Here is a 7,500-nt window from a genome sequence, read left to right as displayed (position 1 = left end):
TCTTAATGAGAGAGAGAGAGAGAGAGAGAGAGAGAGAGAGAGAGAGAGAGAGAGAGAGAGAGAGAGAGAGAGAGAGAGAGACTAAGTAAAAAAAAAAAAAACTAAGTAAATATGAGGTGAACGAGAAGAAAGGCAGGAGGAGGAGAGGGGAGTGGAGAGTGAGAGAGAGAGAGAGAGAGAGAGGGGAAGAGAGGGTGGGGGGAGGGGGAGGAAAGGCATGCGGGTGTCAGGTATCGTAAAATCTAACACCTGGGCCCCTATGTACTCCCCCTCCCCCTCCCCCTCCCCCTCCCCCTCCCCTCTCCCAGTCGCCAGGTGCATCCGTCTTACCTGTGTTTCCCTTTCCCCCTCCCTCCCTCCCTCCCTTCCTCTCCCTTCCCTTCCCTTCTCTTCCTCTCATTCGCGGCAAAACAGGAAAAACACAACAATACAAACATCACCACCATTATCATCACCACCATTATCATCACCATCATCATCATCATCATCATCATCATCAAGAACTTTTTTACATCACCACCAAAAAAAAAGATAATATATATTTTTTTTTTTTTTGGTGGTGGTAGTGATGGTGGTGGTGGTCTATAGGATGCTAAAGGGTAATATATATAAGAAAAAGGGTTAAAGACAAGGAAAAAAAAGGGGAAAAGGGAGAGGAGACAGGAAATAATGAAATGACTTGCAGAGGGGGGAGGAAAAAAACAGAGATAATTAAATAAAAAGGAGAGAAAAGAGTAGGAGGAACAAGAAAGGGTTGGTGAAGGGGGAAAGAGGTGATGTTAATGGTAATGGGCAGGTGATGGTAAGGATTGAGGCATTGTGGGTAAGGGGAAGATAAGGGTAAGATTCTGGCACTCAAGATAAGGACACCATTAGCAGTAAAGTTATCTAAGGGTGCTGGAACTAAGGGAGTGGTTTTGGCACTAAGGGTGAAGGTGACAAAAAATAAGGTCTGGGCAGTGAGGGTAAGGATCTTGGCACAGGGGATAAAAGTGGCATTAAGGATAAGCTTTTGGCACTCAAGATAAAAATTTGGCACTAAACATCAGATTTTTGGCACTAAACATCAAAATTTTGGCACCAGAGAAAAATCTTTGGCACTAACGATAATAATTTTGACAATAGATATAACAATTTGGAACTAAAGACGAATTTTGACACTAGAAAAGAAGTTTGGCACCAGAGATAAGAATTTGGCACTAAAGATAAGGATATTAGCAGTGAAAGTAGCGAAGGGGTGATGATGGCACTGTTGGTCAATCTTGGCACTAAGGAGTCTTAAATCTTTGGGCAAGGGGAGTTTAGGGTCGCGGTGCCAAGGGTGAGGGGAGTGGCATTCCTCTCTCTCTTTCTCTCTCTCTCTCTCTCTAAGCCTACCAGGAAATTTTATAAGACACTGTACTTGTGAAATTTAAGGGAACATTTTTCTTAAGACATTTTCATCCCCATTTTTTTTTTTTTTTTTTTTTTTTTTACGGAAAGATTAAATGCTGGGAAAATTTACGGATATTTATTTACTTATTGTTATTTATTTATTTGTTTTAAGGGGTGACTTGAATAATTGACTAAAAAATATAAATAAGAAAAAAGGTGACAAGTGGTTGATGAACTGTCATGAAGAAAGTTAAATAAAAAAAAAGGAAAAAGAAAAAAATAAGTGCTTGGGAAAACAATTTGGGGGAGAGAGAGAGAGAGAGAGAGAGAGAGAGAGAGAGAGAGAGAGAGAGAGAGAGAGAGAGAGAGAGAGAGAGAGAGAGAGAGAACCCACTAAAACACCACAAATAAAAAAAAACAAGAATAGAAAGCACGAAGAGGAGGAGGAGGAGGAGGAGGAAGAGGAGGAGCAGGAGGAGGAGGAGGAGGAGGAGGGTAGAGAGTTGCAAAGTAAGAGAGAGAGAGAGAGAGAGAGAGAGAGAGAGAGAGAGAGAGAGAGAGAGAGAGAGAGAGAGAGAGAGAGAGAGTGGGGAGGGGGGTATCAGGGAGAGGGGCACGAGAGGGGAGGGGGAGAGGGGGAGCTGTATAGAGTTTGCATAAATTTGCATATCCCGACAAAATCCGGAGCAGAGAGGACCCTCAGTTATCGGCAGAGATCGGGGCGGCCTGGGATATCGGCTGTTTGTCTGTGGTGCTAATATTATCGGCGAGGCGGTGCTGGTGGTGGTGGTGGTGGTGGTGGTGGTGGTGGTGGTGGTGGTAGTGGTAGTGCAAGATAGGATGGGTTCAACCTGTCGTCTTCACTACTACTACTACTACTACTACTACTACTACTACTACTACTACTGTCACCATTCCTACTACTAAAACAATTCTACTGCTACTATTATTACTACTATTACTACCTCCATTCCTACTGCTGGAATAAAACTGCTTCTTCTATTACAACAACAACAACTACAACAACTACTACTACTACTACTACTACTACTACCACCACCACCACCACCACCACCACCACCACCACCACCACGGCTACTACTGAAATTAAACTAACCTCGAGCCAGTACCAGTACCAATATGCCCTCCTCCTCCTCCTCCTCCTCCTCCTCCTCCTCCTCCTCCTCCTCCTCCTCCTCGTCGTCATCATCATCATCATCGCCACACACTCTTCACAATCAGACATTCCTATTCATTGCCCCCATTTCCATATGTTCCTCCTCCTCCTCCTCCTCCTCCTCCTCCTCCTCCTCCTCCTCCTCCTCCTCCTCCTCCTCCTCCTCTTGTTTCTCTCCAACACGAAGAGGAACATGGTAGGGGCGGAGGAGGGATTTTCAAGCCTTCCCTCCTCCTCTTCCTCTTCTTATTCCTTTCCCTCCTCCTCCTCCTCCTCCTCCTCCTCCTCCTCCTCCTCCTCCTCCTCCTCCTCCTCCTCCTCCATCAACTTTACCTCCTACTCCTATTTTCTTTTATTGTAACTGAAGTATAATATAATCTCTCTCTCTCTCTCTCTCTCTCTCTCTCTCTCTCTCTCTCTCTCTCTCTCTCTCTCTCTCTCTCTCTCTCTCTCTCTCTCTCTCTCTCTCTCTCTCTCTCTCTCTCTCTCTCTCACGACATTCCCTTCCCCTTTCCTCTCTCGTTCTATCTCTCTCTCTCTCCTCATCTCCCCCTCTCCCTCCCCTCCCCTCTCCCCCTCCTACCCCCCTTCCCCCCTCGCTAAGCGGATATCAAGCAAAATCCGCAGAAAAATTCACAAAATCCAAGAATCGAGCCAATGAATTTGTTATAACTTGTGTGTGTGTGTGTGTGTGTGTGTGTGTGTGTGTGTGTGTGTGTGTGTGTGTGTGTGTGTGTGTGTGTGTGTGTGTGTGTGTGTGTGTATGAATTATGTAAAGTTATAATTTCTTCAGTGTGTGTGTGTGTGTGTGTGTGTAAAATTCTCTCTCTCTCTCTCTCTCTCTCTCTCTCTCTCTCTCTCTCTCTCTCTCTCTCTCTCTCTCTCTCTCTCTCTCTCTCTCTTAGGTTGCTACAGTGAAATATTTATTATTGTTGATGTTTTAAAGATACTGGTTGTAGTAGTAGCAGTAATAACAGTAGTAGTAGTAGTAGTAGTAGTAGTAGTAGTAGTAGTAACCAACAAAAACAAATCAAATAATAAATAAATAAAACAAAAGAGAGAAAGAAAGAAAGAAAGAAAGAAAAGACAGACACGACGAGAAAGAATGAGAGTGGAAGAAAGCATAAAAAGGGGAGAGAGAAAAAAGGGGGAGATGTAGAAGGAGGAGGCGGAGGAGGAAGGGGGGTGGGGGAGACTGACTCCGAAGAATTGGATTTTGCGCCTCAGGGTGAATATAAATTGAGGAGGAGGAGGAGGAGGGGAGAGAGTTTCTTCCAACCCCAGGGAGACTAAAATGGGGAGGGAGAGGGGAAAGAGGGAGAGGGAAGATAGATAAAATAGGAAAATAGATAAAAAGGTACCAGTGGAAATGGGAAATATTCTTGATAAATAAAATAGTTATAGGAAAAGGGAGGGAAGAAAAAAGGGGAGAGAGAGAGAGAGAGAGAGAGAGAGAGAGAGAGAGAGAGAGAGAGAGAGAGAGAGAGAGAGAGAGAGAGAGAGAGGTTTAAAATTCCCCTCAAATATAGAACCAAGAAATTTCTATTTTTCCCCTCAGATGGACTAAAACAAGGTCAACGCTCTCTCTCTCTCTCTCTCTCTCTCTCTCTCTCTCTCTCTCTCTCTCTCTCTCTCTCTCTCTCTCTCTCTCTCTCTCTCTCTCTCTCTCTCACGTTCGTCTTCCCATTAATGGCAAAAAGATGGGTTTAAACTGAGGGAAAATCGATGGGGCCTTTTCCCCTTCCCTCTCCCCTTACTTTAATGGAAGCCCCATCTGCCCCCCTCTCCCCTCTGATCCCCATCCATATTTTAACTCCCCTCACCCTCTCTTCTCCCCTTCCCCTCTAATCTTCCCCTTTTCCCCCATTCCTCTCTCTCTTTCTCTTTCTCGGTTTCTCCCTCTGATTCTCTGTTTTCGACTCTCTCTCTCTCTCTCTCTCTCTCTCTCTCTCTCTCTCTCTCTCTCTCTCTCTCTCTCTCTCTCTCTCTCTCTCTCTCTCTCTCTCTCTCTCTCTTAGTACATGTCTTCTTCCCCTCTCCTATTTCTCCCCTCCTTCCTTTCCCCTCTCTTCCCCTTCACACACACACACACACACACACACACACACACACACACACACACACACGAAAGGTAAGAACATTTCCGCTAATTAATGCAGGTAGACTTAGGTATTTCCTTTCTCTCTCTCTCTCTCTCTCTCTCTCTCTCTCTCTCTCTCTCTCTCTCTCTCTCTCTCTCTCTCTCTCTCTCTCTCTCTCTCTCTCTCATAGCAAAATGAACTTAGTTGTTAATATTTTCCTTATTCCTAAATTTTTAGTGTGTGTGTGTGTGGGGGGAGGGAGGGAGGGAGGGAGGGATGAAGGAAGGGGAGGGGAGGGGGAAGGTGAGGGGAGAGGAGGAGAGGGTAGAGGAGGGAAGGGAAAGGAAGGGAAGGGAAGGAAAGGGGGTCGGGGGGTTAGGGAAGGGGAAGGGGAGATAAGGGGAGGGGAGGGAAGGGAAGGGGAAGGGGAGATAAGGGGAGGGGAGGGAAGGGGAGAGGGGAAGAGGAAGTGTCGGAGAAACAAACAACGTATATAAATGAATTTTTAAGATGAGGACTTTAATTGGTTTCTCTCTCTCTCTCTCTCTCTCTCTCTCTCTCTCTCTCTCTCTCTCTCTCTCTCTCTCTCTCTCTCTCTCTCTCTCTCACTATTATTATTATTATTATTATTATTATTATTATTATTATTATTATTATTATTATTATTATTATTACTACTACTACTACTACTACTACTACTACTACTACTACTACTACTACTACTACAACAACAACAACAACAACGAATACTACTAGGTTAAGTCATATATCACCTGACTCTGGCTTACGGGGTAGATGAATAGGGTCTACTGCTTCTACTGCTTCTACTACTACTACTACTACTACTACTACTACTACTACTACTACTACTACCACCATCACCCCCACGACCACCACCACTAACAATAACAACAAAACAACTACTACTACTAATATTACCACTACTACTACTACTTCTACTACTTCTACTACTACCACCACCACCACCACCACCACCACTACTCACCAGAGGTCGTGCCAGGAAACTCTTGTCTTGCTTTAAACTATTTTTTTTTTTCTCTCTCTGTCTCTCTTTTTATTCGTCTCATTTACAACATTACCTCCACGTTTTTCTTTCCTTCTTTCCTCCTTTTTTTTTTCTTCATCTCATTTTCTTACATTTTCTCTTCATTTTTTTCACAAGTACATATTTTTTTTTCCTTTTTTCTTCCAATTATTATTATTTTTTTTTTACCCTTTTTTCGAGTGAATGTCTCGAGGGGAAATGAAAAACATTGGCCTTTTTTTTTCATTGTTTCAAAGCTTTTCACGTATTTTGGACGACACTTTGAAACACACACACACACACACACACACACACACACACACACACACACACACACACACACACACACACACACACTTTCTCTCTCTCTCTAGCCGTAGGGATGTGAGTGGGGGGAGGGGGGATGGGGGGAGGATGGGGTTTGGTGTGGGGGGTGTTGCTCTTTTTGGGGGTAAGGGAAAGGAGGACGGGGGTGTGAGAGAGAGAGAGAGAGAGAGAGAGAGAGAGAGAGAGAGAGAGAGAGAGAGAGAGAGAGAGAGAGAGAGAGAGAGACTCAGACAGACAGACAGACGGACGGACGGAAAAGAACACACACACACACACACACACACACACACACACACACACACACACACACACACACACACACACACACACACACACACTACAAACCTTTCCTTTTCCTCACACCACCACCACCACCTTCAGCGCCTCCGTCAGCACAACACCAAAACACTAAAAAAAAAAGAAAAAAAACACACACGAACACAAACACGACGAAGGCGGCGACGAAGAGGGAGCCTGAGAGAGAGAGAGAGAGAGACTGCGTGTATACCGTGTGAGTTTGTGTCCGCCCTCCTCCGCCTCCGCCGCCACCGCCACCGCCTTGCCCCTCCGATGCTCAACACTGGAATAGTAAGCCGGGCGCTGCATGTCTGGCGTGGGCTGGAGGGGGCGCGGTCTTGGGGCTTCTCTTTATGCAAAACTAGAGAATGAGATACAGGAGCCACCCATATTAGCAATGGAAATGAGGTGCCCTTTCCAATAGTCATGCACACCATTCTTCATATTCCATTCCGGCCACGTTCCTAACCCACCCTCCTCTCCCTCTCTCTCTCTCCCTCTCTCTCCTCTCCCAGACGCGTGGTCGTAGCCTTCTCTTCACTCTCTCTCTCTCTTTCTCTACTCTCTCTCGCAGTCTGGTTCTTCCTCCAGCCCAGCACAAGGTCGGGACTCAAGGGAGAGGCGCTGGGAGGGTGAGAGGGAGAGGGAAAGGGCGAAAAGCAGTGACGCGCTGCCCCGTTATATCTCCCTGGTCCAGCATACAAATCAGGAGGAGGAGGAAGAGGAGGAAGAGGAGGAGGAGGAGGAGGAGGAGGCAAATGGAGGGAAAGGAAGAAAGGAAGGAAGGAAGGATACTGTGTTGGTTGGTAGGTTTCTCTCTCTCTCTCTCTCTCTCTCTCTCTCTCTCTCTCTCTCTCTCTCTCTCTCTCTCTCTCTCTCTCTCTCTCTCTCTCTCTCTCTCTCTCTCTCGACCACATCTCTCCCCTATCTTCCTCTCCTCTCCCTTCCTCTCTCCCTCCCAGAAGAAGACCCAAACTGGCTTTAGATATGCAAATGCCGCCTCCTCCTCCTCCTCCTCCTCTCTTTCCTCTCTTTCCTCAACGATTCCTTGGAGAGAGAGAGAGAGAGAGAGAGAGAGAGAGAGAGAGAGAGAGAGAGAGAGAGAGAGAGAGAGAGAGAGAGAGAGAGAGAGAAAGTATGGCGTGCGTGAGGTGAAGCCGAAAGCAATCAATATTAAAGGTGAGAGAGAGAGAGAGAGA

General features: G+C 45.8%; 1 long non-coding RNA gene across 3 annotated transcripts in view; it reads right to left on the bottom strand.

Annotated features, from left to right (window-relative positions):
• Nucleotides 1–6,505, bottom strand: part of LOC135091391 (uncharacterized) — a 24,569-nt gene extending 18,064 nt beyond the window's left edge. For all 3 annotated transcript variants that reach the window (XR_010262488.1, XR_010262487.1, XR_010262489.1), the window contains exon 1: nt 5,639–6,505. This is a non-coding gene — a long non-coding RNA (uncharacterized LOC135091391). The remainder of the gene's footprint in view (nt 1–5,638) is intronic.
• Between the last annotated feature and the right edge of the window lie 995 nt (nt 6,506–7,500).

Source organism: Scylla paramamosain, chromosome 37, assembly GCF_035594125.1.
Source record: "Scylla paramamosain isolate STU-SP2022 chromosome 37, ASM3559412v1, whole genome shotgun sequence".
Classification (NCBI taxonomy): Eukaryota; Metazoa; Arthropoda; class Malacostraca; order Decapoda; family Portunidae; genus Scylla; species Scylla paramamosain.
Note: the sequence above shows the minus strand (reverse complement) of the source record. Positions and strands in the feature narration are given on the sequence as shown.